Below are 20170 nucleotides of genomic sequence, written 5' to 3' on the forward strand. Positions count from 1 at the left end.
GTAATGATGATAATAATTTTGATAAAGGAACCCCCATCCATCCCCTCCCTCCCTCCCTCCTTACCCCCATCTTCCTCGCCCCTCCTTCCCTCCCTCCCTCCCTCCTTCCCTCCCTCCCTCCCTCCCTCCTTCCCTCTCTCCCTCCTTCCTTCCCCCCTCCCCCCCCCCCCTCCCCCCTCCCCCCTTCCTCCCCCTTTCCCCCTCCCCCTCTCTCCTCCCCCCTCCCTCCCTCCCTCCCTCCCTCCATCTATCTGAGAGATCTTAAACGAAAGCGAAGAGTGACTCAGCAGTTTACGTCTCCTTCCTCCGTGGACTGAGAAAAGCGTCTCAAGTCATCTCATCCTCACCCCCGTGAGTCCAAGATGCTGGGGAGATAAAGGAAATTAAAGATTTGGGTAAAAAAAAAAAAAAATGGCTTCTTTTTTTCCATCATCTGTCTTTTGTTTACGTGTTTTTGTTTTGTTTTGTTTTTGTTTCTCAACTGTCTTTTATTTACGTGTTTTTGTTTTGTTTTCTTTTTTCTCATCTCTCTTTTATTTACGTGTTTTTGTTTTGTTTTCTTTCTCATCTCTCTTTTGTTTACGTGTTTTTGTTTTGTTTTCTTTTTCTCTCTCTTTTATTTACGTTTTTGTTTTGTTTTCTTTCTCGTCTCTCTTTTATTTACGTGTTTTTGTTTTTGTTTTGGTTTATTATTTTTTTTTTTATCGCTGTCTTTTCTGTTTTTCTTCTTGTTCTTGTTTTTTTTCTTTTGTTCTATATGTTTCTTCTACTTTTTCTTTTCTTCTTCTGTCAACTTGTCTTCATCATCTTCTTGTTATTATTAATGTAATTGTTATTATCATTATTAGTATTATCATCATAATCATTACTATTATTATTATTATTATTATTATCATTATTATAATTGTTATCATTATTAATATCAATTATTATCATTATTGTTATTATTATCATTATAATTAGTATTATTATGTTATCAATATTATCATGTGTTTCATAAATGAATATTTTTAATCTCTCATCTCCATTTCTATTTTATTTTTCAATATATTTTATTTGTATTATTTTTCATTTTGTTTGTGAAATATTTTTTTTTGGAATTTTTAATTATGAAAAAGAAAAAAGAAAAAAAAGAAGAAGAGAGAAAAAAAGAAAAAAAAAAGGGGGGAAGGGGAAAAGAAGAAGAATGCAAAAAAAAAAAACCCAAAAAAAAAAGAAAAATAAAAGAAAAAGAAAGAATTAGAAACATGAAGCAAAAAAGGAATTAAAAAAAGAATTGTAATAAGAATAAGAATAATAAGTAGAAAAATAAACTTGATGATAATAGTATAAATGATAGATGAAAATAGTAATGATATTAATAATAGTAATGATAATGATATTGATGATGATGATGATAAAAGAATAATGATAATAATAATCATAATAATAATAACAATAATAATTGTGATAATTAAAGTAAAAGGAAAAATCACCCTGGAAAAAATAGAAGAAAATAAACAAACCAAATAAATAGATAAATAGATAGAGAGATAGATAGATAGAGAGTTAAATAGATAGATAGAGAGAGAGATAGATAGATAGATAAATAAATAGATAAATAGAAAATAAAAAAAACGAATGCTGTTCTTCCGCATTATAAACCTCCGACCACGTGACCCCTCGTGCCTATGACGTCATCGATGCGTCTTACACGAACGATGTTTACGAAAACGCCGATGGCCTTAACCCATTGGCGGGCGGTTTCTTATCCGGGGGGGGGGGGAGGAGAAAAGAGGAAGAGGCGGAGGAGGTGAAAAGAGGGGGAGGGGAAGAAGGAGAAGGGGGGGGGAGGAGAACAAAAAAGAAAATAACAAACTAAAAACAAACAAAAACAATAATAAACAACAACAACAGCAAAATCATAACAAGAACAAAAAACATAACAAAACCATAGCATTAATAAACAACAACAAAATCATAATAAGAACAAAAACAAACAACAACAACGAAAATCACAACAACAATAACAACAAGAGAAACAACAAAATGAAATATAGGTTAGTCTAGCCTGTCTTAGGAGGTTGAAACAGGTCCTCCTTCACTTTTTTTTTAATCTTTTCATTTCTTTTCAAGTTCTTTACGGCTGAAACCAGTTTTGATGTTACTTAAAAAAAGACAAAAAAAAATGTTGGTTTTCACTGGTTTAAACTCCTCCCTCCCTCTTCCTCCTTCTCTCCCTCTCTCCCTCTCTCTGTACACGACCTCCTCCTCCTCCTCCTCCTCCTCAGTCACTTCTCTGTGTCTTTGTTTCTCTTTCTTTATTTTGTTTTCTGTCTCTCTCTCTCTCTCTCTCTCTCTCTCTCTCTCTCTCTCTCTCTCTCTCTCTCTCTCTCTCTCTCTCTCTCTCTCTCTCTCTCCCCCCTTCCCCTCTCCTCCTCTCTCTCCTCTCTCTCTCTCTCTCTCTCTCTCTTCTTCTCTCTCTCTTCTCTTCTCTCTCTCTCTCTCTCTCTCTCTCTCTCTCTCTCTCTCTCTCTCTCTCTCTCTCTCTCTCTCATTCTCTCTCCTTCCCTCCCCTCCCCTCTCCCTCTCCCTCTCCCTCTCCCTCTCCCTCTCCCCCTCTCCCTCTCCCCATTTAAGGAAAAGAGAGAGAGAGAGAGAGAAAAAAAAAAAAGTTCCGAGACACACTGCAGTCGGGGAATGTCTGCCAAGGTTCGCTGACCGGCTCGCGTAACTTTAAACTTACCATCTGCTGTGATACTGAACATGTGTTCCTCCCTCCCTCCCTCCCTTCCCAGCTCTCTTCTCCTCTCCCTTACTCCTTTCCTACCTCTCTTCTTCTCTCCCTTCCTCCTTCACTTCTTTCCCACCTACCCTTTTTCCCCTTCTCTCTCCCCCCTCCCCCCCCTTTTTCCTTCCCTTCCCCTTCCTCCTTTCCTCCCTCCCATCCCTTTCCCCCTCCTCCCATCCCTCCTTTCCTCCCCCTCTTTCCCCCCTCCCCCCTCCTTCCCACCCTCCTCCTCCTTCCCTCCCATCCTCCGTCCCATCCCTCCTTCCCTCCTTCCCATCCCTCCCTCCTCCCTCCCATCCCATCCGTCCCTCCTCTCCCTCCCCCCCTCCCCCCCCTAAAGCCTCACGTGCCAGGCCGGGGTGCCACGCGGGGGGCCAGACTATTCCTCCGATAATTAAAGATAACGAAGAAAGATAAGTTAAAGATTCAGGGGGTTTTCCTCAGATTTTTGTCTGTTTATTTTTTTATTTTATTTTTCGTTTTGTTTCGTCCGGTGTTTGTGATAAAGTTATTGAAACGATATGGAGGGAAAGAATGAGCGATAGACTATGTTAAGTAAACATAATTGAAAAAAAATGTTTAATAAACATAATTGAAAAAAACAATAATTGGAATTAAAATGATATTGATTTTAGTGGAATGATAGCTATTTGTGTAAAATAAAGCATGATAATAATAAAATGATAACAGAAATTAAAGCAAGTCGATAGATATTCATGACTTAGATAGAAAGAATTATAAAGTCCAAAATGTCGTTTTTCAATGTCAATTTTTCTTCAGAAATCATTATAGATGTTAGTGTTAATGTTGAAATTGATGATTAAACAGTCTGATAAGATACTAATCGATATCACTTTAATTCGGGGAAAATTAAAAGATAATTTTTTTAAAAGATACAACAGAGTTGAGTGACGTAGAATGTTGAGATAAAGAAGATTCACTTTGGAATTAAATATGTGAAAAAAGATAAGATAGAGAGAAAAAAGATAATGAGATTAAAAAGAACCCTTTTTTAACTGAGGGATAAAAAATTAAAAAATATATATATGTCTGTCTGTCTGTTGTTTCTTCCCCCTTTCTTCTTTCTCTCTCTCTCTCTCTCTCTCTCTCTCTCTCTCTCTCTCTCTTTTTTTTTTCCCCCCCCTCCCCCCCCTTTCCCCCCCCTCCCCCCTCCCCCCCTCCCTCCTCCCCCCTTCCCCTCCCTTCCCCCTCCCCTTTTTTTTATTTTTTTATATTTTTTTTCTTTTTTCTTTTGTTTTTTTTTTTTTTCTCTGTCTTTTTTCCAAAATCAAGGGAAAATTCACAAAGAGAAACCTCTATTGATGCTTCTTTCTCTATTTTTAGATGTATTCAGATTCCTTTTTGTGGGTTTACGTGTGTAAATAAACACGCCTGATATTATTTATAGAACGGGATCATTTTTGTTGATTTTTTTCTCGTATTTTGTTTATATTTTTGTTTATGTCCCTTTGAGTTGAGGAGGGAGGAGGTGGGGGGGGAAAGGAGGGTGAAAGGGGGAGGGGGGGGAAAAAGGGGGAAAGGGGGAGGGTGAAAAGGGGGGGGGGGGAAAGGGGGGAAAGGGGGAGGAGGGAGGGCGAAAGGGGGAAGGGGAGGGGAAAAGGGGGGGGGGAGGGGGCTAAAGGAGGGGGGAGAGGGGAAAGGAGGGAGGAGGAGGGGAAAAAGGGGGAAGGGGGGAGGGTGAAAGGAGGGAGGAGGAGGGCGAAAGGGGGGGGGGAGGGGCTGAAAGGGGAGAAATAAAAGGGGGGGAAGAGGGGGGTAAAAGGGGGGGGAGGAGGGGGGGAAAGGGGGGGGGGAGGGGCTGAAAGGAGGGGGGAGAGGGGGTAAAAGGGGGGGAAGAGGGGGGTGAAAGGGGAGGGGGGGGTAAAGGAGGAGGAGGGGGGGTGAAAGGGGGGGAGGAGGGGGGGGGGAAGGGGGGGAGGAAGGGGGAAAAAGGAGGGAGGGAGAGGAACGGGAGGGAGGGGAGGGGGGGAAAGGAGGAGGAGGGGGGGAAAGGGGGGGAGGAAGGGGGCTGAAAGGAGGGAGGAGGGAGGGTGGAAGGAAGGAGGGGGGCTGAAAGAAGGGAAAGGGGGGAAGGTGAAAAGAAGGGAAGAGGGAGAGTGAAAGGGGGATTTGGGGGGGGGGTTAATGAGGAGGGAAGATGAGGGTTTGGGTCTGTCGAAAGCACAAGTGTTGCCAAAGGTAGAGTGGATCTTGTTTGTAATGATTTCGGCATTTCCTTTACAAGAAGAGATGTGAAAGAAGGTGAAAAAAACAGGAAGAATGAGAGGAAGAAGGATAAGGATGAGGAGGAAGAGAAGGAGGAATAATGAAAATAAAAATGATAATAATAATGATAATGATAATAATAATCATAGTAATAATAACAACAACAACAACAACAACAACAACAAAACAACAACAACAACAATAATAATGATAATGATAGTGATAATAATAATAATAATAATTATTATTATTATTATTCTAGTAATAATGATAATAATAATAATAATAATAATAATAATAATAAGAAGAAATAGAGGGAAATAAAAAAATTATCAAAAAAAATACATGCAAGATGAAAAATTGCCTAAATCATTAAAAACCTACAAAAGACAAAACAAAAAGCCGACGACGAAACAAAGAAATAGAAAAAGAACACGAATGAGAAACAAAACAAAGACAGAAAGAAAAAAACAGACCAGAAAAGAAGATTAAAAGATAAATAACTTAATGTGTTGAAATCCTTTTAATGCCTTCAAAGTGCAAGAATATAATGCCGTAATATTAGTGCTAGTGTATATATGTGTATCTTCGCTGTATTATGTGGTGATGGTTTCCAGTGTATTTTATAGATAATGAATTTGATTGAAGTGATTGAGGTTTAAGTATATATACTTGTTATTTTTTTATGGCTATATGCGAGTGTTCTTGAAGACTAATGTAAAACTAGTGAGTGGCAAAGCGTCTTGGATCTTTTAGATAAAAAAAACGCAGTTCCAGACGCACGCACCCGCACAACACACACACACCCCACCCCCACGCACGCACGCACACACACACACACACACACACACACACACACACACACACACACACGCACACACACACACACACACACACACGCACACACACACGTACTCACAAGCAAAAACATATTTTTTTCTCCAGACGAGATCCATAATTCTTAAAAAATTAAACCTTTTAAACTGTCTCAACTCGAAAATAACGAGAGCTTTAACAAGAGAGACAATTTGAAGAGCAGATCCCAGTGTTTTGGAACCGAGTTAGGGTACGGAGAATAAGGGTGAAAGTGGCATAAATGAATACCGCTTGAGGGTGCTAGAGGACCGTTAGGGCAGGATAAGGGTGAGAGTGAAGGCAAGAAGGGGGAGGGAGGAAGGGTGAGAAAAAGAGAGATAAACTGAGAGTGAGAGTGAAGGCAAGGAGGAGGAGAGAGGAAGGGAGAGGATGATACAGAGGGATGGTAGGAGAGGAAGAAAGGGGAAAAGGAGGGAAAAGGAAAGGGAGAGAGAGGGAGAGAAATTTAGACAGAGAGAGAGAAAAAAATGAGGGCAGACTAATCCTCGATACAAGACCACAAACTTAAAACAGAAGAAAAAAATAGTGATTGTAAGATAAAAAAAAAAACTTGAAATATCTTTCTCGTCAATCAAAAAAGAAAAGAAAAAAAAGACCCACAGAATTTAATTTCTCAATACGAGACCACAAAACCAAACTAAAAAAAAAAAAAAGAAAAAGAAAAGGTTAAAAGAGACTACATTAGAAACAAAAAGAAAAAAAGAAAGATTCAAATCAACAAACATGTAAACAAACTTGGAAAAATCTCTTTCTCACTAATCAATCATTAAAAAAAAAAAAAAAAAAAAAAAAGAAAAAAAAAGAATGGGGAGGGTTCAAACAATCTAAATACCTAAACGACATTTAGGAAAATCCTCTTTCTCAAGGCTCCTTTCTCTTCACATTTAGCCAGGGCCTGTGTTGTTCCTTATAAGCAGAATACCAAGGTTGTTTGCAAAGCGAGGGGGAGGGTGAGGAGGTGGGGGCCAGTGGTAGTGAGGTTGAGGTAAGGGAGGGTTAGGGGGTAGGGGAAGGTTGGGATTGGGGTTAGGTGGAGGGGGGGATTGGGGTGGGTAGGTGGTGGAGAGGATAGAAGGGTTAGGGGTGAAGTGGAAGGGTTAGAGGTAGGGAAAGGTTGGGGAGAGCATCAAACTAGGGGGTTAGGGTTAAATTAGGTAAAGGCAGCGGGGTTGGGGATGGTGAAGAGAAGTCGTGTTAGCAGGGGAGTTGGGGTACAGGTGGAGGGAGGATTGGGTAGGCAGAGGTTGTGCAGGGTATATGTGGGGGGGGTTGGGTAGGGTGAAAGGGAGAGGAGGACTGTGGATCTTCAGGGAGTTAGGGTGAGGAGGATAGGCGAAGAGGGGGAAACACGCTGGCTAGGGGTGGGGGGGTGGGGGAGGATGGGGTGTGGATGAGTACCTGGGGAAGGGGGAGGGAGAGGAGCTTAGAGGGGGGAGGGGGATGAGGACGTGAGGAAGGGGGGAGGGGAGAGGTGAGAGAGAGCAGAGGGAGAATGGGGGGGGGAGGAGGGGAAGGGGAGGAGGAGAGGAGTAGAAAGATCTTGGGGGAAGGGAGGAAGAGGGAGGAGGGAAAGGGAGAGAAGAGGGAGGGCAGAGAAGGAGGGGCAGAGAGGAGGAATTAGGGGAAAGAGGGAGGGAAGGGCAGAGAAGGAGGGAGGAGGGCAAGGAGGAGGGAGGAAGAGAGGCCAGAGAAGGAGGAAGAGAGGGGAGGGAGCAGAGAGGAAGGGAGGAAAGAGGGCAGAGAGGAGGAGGCAGGGAGGAGGAAGGGAGGAAGAGGGGGCAGAGAGGAGGGAGGGAGGGAAGGAGGGAAGGGGAACAGAGAGGAGGGGAGGGGAGGATTCTGGGTTGCAATATTAACCTTTGAGTCTCGAAGTGAGCGAGTTTTTGCTACGTTTCGTCAGAGAGCGAATGAGCGCTAGATTTCACCTTCTTCGGACGCATATGGCGGAGAACCCTTTGTCCTTATACATACGTACATACATACGTGCAGGTGTGTGTGTGTGTGTGGCATGTGTGTGTGTGTGTGTGTAGTATTAGTAACTATGTGTCTTCATGTGTAGTGTGCTGTGTGTGTGTGTATGCATTGTGTGTGTGTGTGTGTGTGTGTGTGTGTGTGTGTGTGTGTGTGTGTGTGTGTGCGTATTGTAATTTTGGGCTGGTATTTGTGTAACAAAATTTAATCTGGACATAACCAAGACACAAAAAAATTACACATAGGCCTCTGTTTTTATATGCAATCCTTTCGCGAGGTAATAGTAATTTTAAAACAAAGGATTGTCTTTCAATTATATAAAAAACAGCCCCAGTATATATATATATAAAACAACAACAACAATAACAAAAACAAATCTTTAAAAAATCTTTAAAAAGCAACAACAACAATAACAAAAACAAATCTTAAAAAAATCTTAAAAAAAACAACAATAACAAAAACAAAATCTTTAAAAATTTCTTTGTCTTGCCCCCTACTTTCCCACCATAGCAGTAACTCCGGGACCAGGCAATTAAAGACACGAATTTAATCGATTTCAGTAGAAATAAATGGCTAGTTCAATGACACTGCACTGGTCAGTCAACTTTTTAAAAGCATAAGTAGTGACGTCATTTCACTGCGTATATACTGGTGGTGAAATATCACTTATCATACTGATTATATATTCGTAAATATTTTTTTTCTCCTTCGTTGCTTTTCGCTTCCTTGTTATTTTTTTTTTTTTTACTCTTTCTTTCTTTTTTTTCTAGTTCTTGTTCACAGTATTTCTTTTTTAATAACGGATGAAAGATTGGGTAAAAAAATATGACAAATAACAACAATGATAAATATTAGTAAAGATGATTTTAACGATAATAGAAATAATGAGAATCATAAAAGTGATAACAACAATTATAACAATTATGATGATAGCAATGGAGGTGGTGACGATGATGATGATGATAATGATAATAATAATGATAATAATAAAGATGATACTACTACTACCGCTACTAATACTATTGATACTAATAATAATGATATTGATAGTGATAATGATGATGATATTTATAAAGATAATGATAACATTTATGACGATAATGATATGATATCAATAATGATAATGATAATGATAATGACGATGATAATGATACTATTAATACTAAATACAAACTTCTTTCTCATTTTCTTTCTTTTTTCTTTAATTTCATGAATGAAACTCAAGGGAGGGGAAGCAAATATTGGAGGGTTGGATAGGTAGAGATAGGGGGAGGGGAAGAGGAGGAGGTGAAGGAGCAGAGAAGAAAGGGAAGAGGGATAAAAGAGATTAAGAAAGAGGGGAGGAAAGGGTGGTTGAGATAAAGGAGGAAGAGGGAGAGATGAAAAGGAAGAAGGGATAAAGAGAGAGGAGAGAGAGAGAGAGATTAGAGACGATAAAGAACCGGAGGAGGAGGGAGACAAGGAAAGAATGCGGAGAAAGAAAGAGGAAGGAGAGAAGAGGAGGCAGGAGAGACAGAAAAAGAGAGAGAATAAACAAGAGACAGAGAAGAAAAATAGAGTGAGGCATAGGAGGAAGGGAGAGGAGAGGAGAACCAGAAGAAACTAGACAGAAAAGACAGAGAAGCTGCTGGAATTGGGCTGAGACCAAAGGAAGGAAGTGTTGGGGAGGGGGAGGGAGAGGGGCACAGGGTGTAGAGAAGAAAGAGAGGAGGAGGGGCGGGGGAGAAGGGAGGGGGGGCGGGGTAGGAGAGAGAGAGAGAGGGAGGAGGGCAAATATGCAGGTCAGCATCAGGTTAAACAAATTAAATAGTGGTCATGCTAGTGCCTGCATGTAAATGAACCGAGCTGGGGAATAAGAGAGAGAGAGAGAGAGAGAGAGAATGAGTGATAGATGATAGGTAGATAGATAGAGATATAATTACAGTCTGATGAATGATTATAGACAGACATATCAGATAGATAGAGAGAGAGAGAGAGAGAGAGAGAGAGAGAGATAGATGGGCAGAGAGAGAGAGAGATGAGAGGGAATGAGATGTAGATGAGAGAGAGATAGATAGAGAGAGAGAGAAGAGAGAGATAGAGAAGAGAGAGAGAGATAGATAGAGATAGAAAGTAGAGATAGAGATAGAAGAGAGATAGATAGATAGATAGAGAGAGAGAGAGAGAGAGAGGAGAGAGAGAGAGAGAGAGAGAGAAGACAGAAAAGAAAAAGAAAGAGAGAGAAAAAGAAAAAAAAGAGCTCGAGATGTAGGATCGAGATCTAACCTGAAGATAGAAGAAAAAGGACGAAAAAAAAGAGAAATTTCAAATCTCGTTGATGATAGATTATGAGTATTTGCATATTGATTTATATGTTTGTTTTTTGTTTGTTTGTTGGTATGATTGTGTGTGTGTGTGTGTGTGTGTGTGTGTGTGTGTGTGTGTGTGTGTGTGTGTGTGTGTAATGTGTATATTATTATTGTGTGCATTTTGATACATGTATGTGTATTTACTGCGCTTATGCCTAAAAATGACATAAACTTCAATATTCACTGTGCTAATCACAAATGGAACACAAACAAATGTGATAAAACAAAATGTTTCATCTAAACAGGCAACATCTTATCCCCATTGTTTTTGTCTGTTTGTTTTCTCTCGGACAATAATATCCCCCCCGCATCTACCCCCCCCCCCCCCAAGGAAAATTCGTTCAGTGGGACAGTAGATTCTCAATTCTGCACGTGTCAGTAGAACAGTGTTGTCAGGAAGGAAGAGGGAGAGGGAGAGGGAGAGGGAGAGGAAGGAGGGAGAGGGAGAGAGGAGAAGGAGAGGGAAGGGGAAAGGGGAGAGGAGGAAGGGAAGGAGGAGGAGGGAGGAAAGGAGGGAGGGAAGGCGGAAAGGAGGAAGGAAAGGACAGGGAAAGGAAGGGAAGAGGAAGAGGAGAGAGAAGGAAAGGAAGGAAGGAGGAAGGGGAGGGAGAGAGAGAGAGAGGAGGGGAGAGGAGGAGAGGAAGGGAGAGGGAGAGGAAGAGGAGAGAGAGGAGAGAGGAGGAAGGAGAAGAGGAGAGGGAGGAAGGAGAGGGAGAGGGAGGGAGGAAGGAAGAAGGAGAGGGAGGGAGAGGAAGAGGAAGGAAGGAGAAGGAAGAGGGAGAGGGAAGGGAGAGGAGGAGGAGAGGGAGGGAGGAGGGAGGAGAGGGAGGGAGAGAGAGGAGAGCAGGAGACCAGAAGACAGAGACAGAGACAAGACAGAGACAGAGACAGACAGGATAGACCAGAGACAGAGACAGGAGAAGAGAGACAGAGATGAGACAGAGAAGAGAGAGAGAGAGAGAGAGAGAGAGCAGAGAGAGAGAGAGGAGGAGAGGGAGAGAAGAAAAAAGGAGAGAAGATAAAAGGAGGAAAGGAGAGGGAAAAAAGGGAGAGGGAGGAGTGGGATTGAGGAGGAAGGAGAGCTGATACTCAGAAGGCAGCAAATAGGATATGGTGGAGGACAAAGAAGAACGAGAAGAGGAGAAGGAAAGAAAAGGAGAAGGAGAAGGAGAAGGAGGAGAAGAAGGAGAAGGTGGAGATGGAAGACAATGATGAAGTGTGATAAAGAGTGAGGGAGGGGTTATGGGGAAGGAATAGGAGGGGGGAGGGGAAGGTGGAGGTGGTAGGGGGTGGTACAGAAGGAGGGAAAGGTCATTAAAACGCGGTAAAACACGACCTTCACGGCTACAGAAAGGAAGGCGGAATAAAAGGTAGGGGGGACTCAAAAAAAAAAAGCAAAATACGCAAAAAAAGAAAACGGGAAATATGACATTCGAGTGTGAATGGGATTGTGAATTCGATGCTAAGATTTCAATTATTATTTTTTCTCTATTTACAATTCTTTATGTATTTATTCATTCATTTATTTATCTATTTTTTCTTGTTGAATGGGGAAGTTTGATGTTTGTTATCTTTCGCTGGTAGAGTTAAGAACGAAAAGTGAAGTTAGTGAATGTACTAGGAATTTGTTGGAGAATAAAAAAACAAAAAAACAAAACAAAGGTAACTTTGAATTAGATAACGTTGAATCTTGGCACACACACACTTACGTATACACCCACATTAACACACGCACGAGCACTCACACACACACACACACACACACACACACACACACACAAACACATTTTTGAAAAAAAATAGAAAAAGGAGAAGGAGAGAGAGAGAGAGAGAGAGAGAGAGAGAGAGAGAGAGAGAGAGAGAGAGAAGAAAGAAAGAAGAAAGAGAAAGAGAAAGAGAGAGAGAATAGAGAAAGAAAAAGAAAGGGATAAAAAAAGAAAAAGAAAGAAAGAAAAACAGAAAGAGAAAAAAACAAACAAAGAAACAAGAAGAAGACAAAAAGAAGAAGAAAAACAGAAGAAAGAAACAAAGAAAAAGAAAGAATAGAGTTGGCATTCAATCAGCATGGATCAACGTCGCAAAAACAGAATCGACTTGAGTTCGCCATCTTTTCTGTCAACACTTATTCAAGAGCTTGACTGGCATTGTTTTGTTTTTTTGTTGTTGTTGTTTTTGTTGGTAACAGTGGTGGAGGTTTTGTTGTTCATTTTGATTGAATTATTTATTTGTTTATTATTATTTGTTTTTATTATAAAGGGGTGTAGTTAAAATGGGGAGGAGGAGGGGGAAGGGAGGGTGGGAGGAGGGGATAGAGGGGGAGGAGGAGGAGGGAAGAGAAGGAAGAGGAAGGAAGGAGAACGAGGGAGGAAAGAGGAGGAGGAACGAGGAGAAGAAAGAAAGGAAGAAGAAGAAAAATGGAAGATAGGAGAGAAAAGAAGGAGAAAGAAAAAGGGAAAGAAAAGAGGAAGAAGGATAAAAAGTAAAAAAGAAAAAGACGAAGAATACGAAGAAAGGAGATGACAGAACGAGGAAGAAGAAGAAAAAGTGGAAAAGGAAAGAGAGGAGAAAATTAAATGAGTGAGGAAAGAGAGAGGAAGAGGAAGGAGAAACACTAAAGAAAATAAGAGAAGCGAGGAAACAAGAGGGGTGTTGGGGGAGGGGGGAGGGGGAGGGGGGGAGGGTAGCTTAGTCATGTGGTTTGAAATATTTCAGTTTTTTTTTTCTCCTCTGATCCTTAACTAAGATAGAAAAGCTAAAACAAATGCTGGGAATGAGTGTGTGTGTGTGTGTGTGTGTGCGTGTGTGTGTGTGTGTGTGTGTGTGTGTGTGTGTGTGTGTGTGTGTGTGTGTGTGTGTGTGTGTGTGTGTGTGTGTGTGTGTGTGTGTGTGTGTGTGTGTGTGTGTGTGTGTGTATTTGTCAGTTTGTATGTGTCTTTTTGTGTTGTACATGTCTCTATATACGTTTGTTAATCCGTGCACACATATATATATTTCCTATATTTACAGACATGTAAATTTAAACAAATACCCCTCTCCCTTCCCCCCAAAAAAAACAACAACAACAACAACAACAGAAACTAAAGCCAAAAACAAAGCCCTCTCCCTTCCCCCCAAAACAACAACAACAACAACATAAACAAAAGCCAAAAAAACAAAGAAAATTATAGTCTTCCTTCACAGCAAGAATTCCTTTGCAAATGAACGTATATTTTGTGACGTAGATTGCAAGGTCAAGGAAGGTGTTGCTCAGCGTGGGTTCGACTAAGTGCAATGGGCTTGCTTTTCTTGCTTTTCTTTCATTTTTTCTTTCATTTTTCTTTTCTTTTCTTTCAATTTTCTTTTCTTTTCTTTCAGTTTTCTTTCATCTTTTCATTTTTCTTTGTTTTTCATTCTTTTGATCATTTCTCTTCATTTTCTCTACTTGGTCTTGCATTTTTTTTTCTTTTTTTTCTATTCTTTCGTTTTTCTTAGATGTTTCTCTTTCATTTTTCTTTGCTTTTCATTGCTTTTTTGTTTGTTTTTCATTCTTTTCATAATTTCTCTTCATTTCCTCTTCTTGATCTTGCATTGTTTTCCTTTTTTTCTATTCTTTCGTTGTCCTTAGTTTTTTTCTTTCTCTTCTCTTAATTATCTGTTCTTTATCTTTCATCTTCCTTCTTTTATTTTGAGTTATATTCTTTAGGTTTATAATTACGATGACGATAATGATGATAATGATAATAATAATGATAATAATTTTTGAAAAAATAGTAATAATAATGATAATAGTAATGATGATAATAATAATGATGATAATAATAATAATAATAACAACAATAATAATGATAATTAGTAACGAATAACAGTACCAATAACAACAAAAATATAATCAATAATAACACTAACTTCTAATAATTTCTAATTTCTAATCAATAATAACAAAAATATAATCAATAACAAAACTAATTTCTCTCTCCCTCTCTCTCTGCAGGTGTTGCTCGTGTCAAGCAAGAAGGACCTCTGCTCGTGGCTGGTTCCTGGAGGAGGAGTGGAAGAAGGGGAGGAGCCAAAGCTAGAGCGCAAATCAGAAGAGGCGCTGGAAGGCAGGCGTCAAAAGGGCATTAATCTGTAGAGTGTGACGTGTTTGAGGTAGGTCTCGGTGTTTGGGAGGGGTGATTGTAGTTATGGGTGTACTTATGTATGTACGTATACTTATACTTATACTTATACTTACACTTATACTTATACTTATACTTATACATACATATATAATATACATACAATACAGCCACATACCATACAGCCACAACCATGTATGCATAGATATGGATATAGATAAGTCGACAGTTATAAGAGTGTGTGTACCTTATCTGTCCACACACTTATATATCTACATATCTGTTCTGCATGCATCATACATATATACATATGTGTGACACCTACATTAACATTTTACAGACCACTTTATTGTCTACAGTCCCCTCTGAACGAATAGCAACAGTACCCTTAGTCGTGTGTTTTATGCCGCGCTGTTCCGTGATGTTTCACTCTGAGGGATGTTTTCATCGGTTTTATGGATTTTATTTCGGTTCCTTAAATAATAATGATTAAATAATGAAATAAATGGAAGGGTATTATTTAATTATTATATTTAATAAATAAATTAAAGTTGTTAAATAATCTTTCTCATTTTATTGTTGTTTGTTGTTTTATCGGTTTATGGATTTTTTATTTCGGTTCCTTTATATATATATACATATATTTTTTTTGTTGTTGTTGTTATATGATCTTTCTCATTTTGTTGCTTGTTTGTTTCATCGGTTTTATGGATTTTATTTCGGTTCCTTTATATATATATATATATTTTTTGTTGTTGTTAAATAATCTTTCTAATTTTGTTGCTTGTTGTTTCATCGGTTTTATGGATTTTATTTCGCGGTTCCTTTATATATATTTTTTTTTGTTGTTGTTAAATAATCTTTCTCATTTTGTTGTTGTTTGTTGTTTCATCGGTTTTATGGATTTTCATTTCGGTTCCTTTTATATATATTTTTTTTGTTGTTGTTGTTAGATAATCTTTCTCATTTTGTTGTTGTTTGTTGTTTCATCGGTTTTATGGATTTTATTTTTGTTGTTAAATAATGTTTCTCATTTTTTGGTTTGTTGTTGTTTTGTAAATGATAATGAGGATAATAGGCATAACGATTATGATGATGGAGAAGGCAGTACTTGTCATGGTGATAATGATGATGATGATGACGATGGGGTGATAATAGTGGTTGTAGCAACTAGATTTTTTTTCTATAAATAAAAGGTTAATGATTTATTGAATGAATGAATATATGAAATATTAAAACCGATTTGGCCAAAGGATATATATATATATATATATATATATATATATATATATATATATATATATATATTTATGTATGTATATGTAGGTATATACATATATATGATTTTTATTGTCATTATTGCTGTTGCTGTTATTATTGTTGTTATTATCATCATTATCATCATTATTATTACTACTAATTTGTTATTATCATCATTATCATTATAATAACAAACACACTCACAACAAAGGCACAAAAAAACAAAAACAAAAAACAGACAAAAAGTTAGATCCACCCTCCACTACCTTAACACCCACACCCCATAACCCTCACAACAATTAGGGTTGGAGAGACATCCTCTCCGGCCCCCTCCCCCCTCACCTGGTCTGAGTCTCTGTCCCTACCACACACCATGTGATTCAGTCCATAGGTTATTCTCTTGTCTTTGCTTCATTTCAGATCTTCAAGGATGTCCATTTTTTTTTTTCTCTTAATTCCTCCTCCAAAACATTAATATGAAGGGGGGGAAGGCAGGTAACATCTTCTTGGGTGGAATTTTCAGGGTGGGGTGGGTGAGAAGGTGGAAGAAGAGGAGGGAAGAGGGAAAAGATCAGAATCTTGAAGAGACAGGTGAGGGAAAGATTAAAGGAAGAGGATGGAAGTAGTAGGAACAGGGGGAAGGAGGAAGGGAAAGAAAGAAGGAGAAGAGAGGAGGGCGAGGAGGAGGAGGAGGAGGGAGATGGATAATTAAGTGGGGAGGGAAGAGGAAGGGAGGAGGAAGGAAGGAGTGGATATTTGGAGATGGAAGAAGAGGAGGAAGGAAGGAAGGAGGAAGGGAGGAAGGAGGAGAAAGAAATGGATGATGGGGTGGAGAAGGAAATATGGAGAATAGACTCAGAAGATGAATGGGAGGACAGGAGGAGAGAATATAGGAAATCAATTATATCAGCACAAATAGATACTCAGAGAGAGAGAGAGAGAGAGAGAGAGAGAGAGGAGGAGAGGAGGAGAGAGGAGAGAGAGAGAGAGAGAGAGAAGAAAAAAACAGACAGACAGACAGAACGAGAAAGAGAGAGAGAGAGAGAACGAGAAAGAGAAAGTCAGATAGATATATAGATAGATAGATAGATAAACAGATAGAGAGAGAGTGTGAGAGAGAGAAGCCACAATCACATCATACAGCTTTCCAAAAGGTGAATCTGATAAAGAACCCCACCTTTCAGCCAGGTATAACCATTTTTTTTCTTTCGTCAGTACCAACCTGTATTCCAAAATAGCAAATAACAAGTGTTTACGATATGTTGTATATTATCAATGATTGAAGAAAGGATAATGAAAAAAAAACGGAGGAGAATTATACATTGGATAATAATATATATCCAAGGTCATACATACCTTTATAGGATTACTGTAAAAATGGAGAGAGAGAGAGAGAGAGAGAGAGAGAGAGAGAGAGAGAGAGAGAGAGAGAGAGAGAGAGAGGGGGGGGGAGAGAGAGTTTGTTAATTTATTTTCTTATTTTTAGTTTATGTTTATCAATTTTTTTTTCATTTATGTTTATTAAGATATTTGTTTATTAATCCATTCGTTTACCCATTTATGACTTTATTCATCTATTTCTTTATCAAGTTATTTATTCATTCATATATTCGTCTGCCTTTGGTATAGTGATAAGCAAGAATTCTTCGTAATATTCTAGTCCACGACCTCGGTAGTATAGTAAGGGCGTGGCAGGGGTGGGGAGGGCATGTTTGGGGGGGGAGGAGCGGGAAGTAGGGGCTAGGGGAGGGAAGGTGGGGGAAGAGGCGGGGGAAGGGGAAGGGGGTGGGAAGGGGAGGGAATGGGTGAGGGAGGGAGGGGGTAATGAGTGGGAGAAGAAGGGAGGGAGGAGGAGTGAGGAGGAGGGGAGGAAATAGGAGGTGGGGGAGGAGGGTGAGGGGGGAGGAGGTGAGGAGGAGAGGAGGAAACAAATTGGTGGTGGGGGGGAGGGAGAAGGGGTGGTGAGGGTACGAAGGGGTTATTCTTCTAAGAGAGGGTGTAGGTAGGGGGGGGGAGGAGGTGGGAGATTAGGGGGGTGGTAGGTATAGGGGGAGAGAGGAGGTTAATGGTAGTAGGGAGGGGATGTTGGGGATGGGGGTATAGTGGAGGGGGGGTTAGAGAAGGTAGGTATTGTTGAACAGATGGAAGGAGGGAGGGAGGGAGGGAGGGAGGGAGATGGGGAGAGACTTGTCTGGGTAAAAGAAGGCGAGAGTTTTTGCCTGTCTACATATTTCTTTACTTCTATAACGATTATACATAACTTATTAAGCTAAACAGCCATTCCACTCCCCCCCTCACTCCACTCACCCCCAGTCCTTAACCTTCCCGCCATCCACACACTACCACCACCAACAACAAGTAATGATGATAATGATGATGATAATGATAACGATAATAATAGCAATAGTGATAATAATAATGATAATGATGATGATTATGATAATAAAAGTAATGATGAGAACAACAATGATGATAATAATAATAATAATAATAATAATAATAATAATATCAACAACAACAACAACAATAACGATAATAATAACAGCAACAATAATATTAAACAACCTCCCTCCCTCTTTCACAGACGAAGCACCACAGCGGCCGCAAGAAGCACCGAACCGCCGTGTTTGTGGTGGTCGTGAAGCAGATCCACGCCCAATATCCTGAGGCTCATTTGGGTGAGTGCCAGAGAATCCTGACCGGCGGAGGGTGTAGGATATGCAGTTGAGGGAGGGTTAGGATTGAAGGGGTGGGATAGGGAGGGAGAGGGAGGTGGGTGAGGAGAGGAAGGGAGGTGGGTGAGGAGAGGGAGGAATGTGGGGTTTGGGTTTGGGGTGTGTGTGAGGGAAAAAGAGGGATGGAGAGGGAGAGGGAGAGGGAGAGAGAGAGAGAGAGGGAGAGAGGGAGAGAGGGAGAGAGAGAGAGGGAAGGAGAAAGAGAGAGAGAGAAAGAGAGAGAGAGAGCGAGGGAGAAAGAGAGAGAGAGAGAGCGAGGGAGAAGAAAGAGAGAGATGGAGGAGGGAGAGGAGAGAGAGAGAGAGAGAGAGAGAGAGAGAGAGAGAGAGAGAAAGAAAGAAAGAAAGAAAGAAAGAAAAGAAAGAAAGAAAGAAAGAGAGAAAGAAAGAAAGAAAGAGAAAGAGAGAGAGAAACATAAAGAGAAAAAAGAAAGAGAAAGAGACAAAGAAAGAGGGAGAACAATAAATACAAATAAATACAAACTGACATCAATGACGTAAAATGAAAACTCACAAACACCAGAACCTTTTTCCCAAAAAGCTAATTCTTCATATTATTTCCAGGTCGAGCTCGCCAGTGGTTCAGCTTCGAGGAGGCCCTGATCCAACTCTCTCGTAACCGGCCCGTCCAGAGTGCTTATCTCCAGCTGATGTTAGCGTCGCGTATCAAGGTCCCAACGACTTAGGAGAAACCCTATTTCGTGGCCAAGGATTCGAGGAAGAAGAAGAAGAAGAGGAAGAAGAAGAAGAAAACGTTTTTAACACGTCGAGAAAAGAAGAAGGAGGGGGGAGAAGGAGGAGTAAAAGAAGGACGATGATGTAGGATTCGAAAGGAGGAAGAGAAGGAGGAGAATGAATGAATGAAGGAGGAGAAAGAAGATGAGAAGGGGAGAACGAGAACGGGGTGGGAAATGGGGAGGAAGAAAGCCATGTATGCCTTTCCATAATATTATTCTGTGTCTTTTATAAAACTATTTAGATTCTTGTATCTTTCCTTTTTTTGTACTTCTTTTTGTCTCTGAAAAATGAAAAATGCATGTGTATTGTAATATTTGTTCTTTATATATATTTTTCTAATGTTATATGATATTTTGGAAAAAAAGAGCGACGGATTTCCATTGTAGAAGCATATCATCATTATACTGTTGAAATAAATTAATTTATCGTCTTGTTATCCGAAATTATATGATGTTTGCTTGTTACATTATTGTTGGAATTAAATACAGGAACTCTTGTTATTATTGTATAAGCTCTCGTGTATTTACATCTTTTGATATAAAGGAATTAATTAACATTTCTGTTATTCTTATTACTACTTTTACCATAGTTACTCTATCACACACACACACATGTGCATATATATATATATATATATATATATATATATATATATATATATATATATATATATATATATATATATATACACACAAACACGTGTAATATATATATATATATATATATATATATATATATATATATATATTATATAATATATATAATATATATATATATATATATATATATATATACACACACACACAAACACGTGTGTGTGTATATATATATATATATATATATATATATATATATATATATATATATATATATATATATATATATATATTATATTATATTATATTATATAATATATTTATATATATTATATTATATTATATTATATTATATATATATTAATAACAGTATGTGTGTGTATATATTCACATAAGATTTCATATTGTATTAGAAGATTTTTTTTTAATACATACATAGAGAATATATAAAAACACAACTGAATTATAATCAATATTACTATTGCCATTAGCGCTTTCTTATTATCACTGGTTCAAATACAAAAAAATGGATACATAAGTTGGTAACATTGAAG

This window comes from Penaeus vannamei, chromosome 3 (genome assembly GCF_042767895.1).
Source record: "Penaeus vannamei isolate JL-2024 chromosome 3, ASM4276789v1, whole genome shotgun sequence".
Taxonomy (NCBI): domain Eukaryota; kingdom Metazoa; phylum Arthropoda; class Malacostraca; order Decapoda; family Penaeidae; genus Penaeus; species Penaeus vannamei.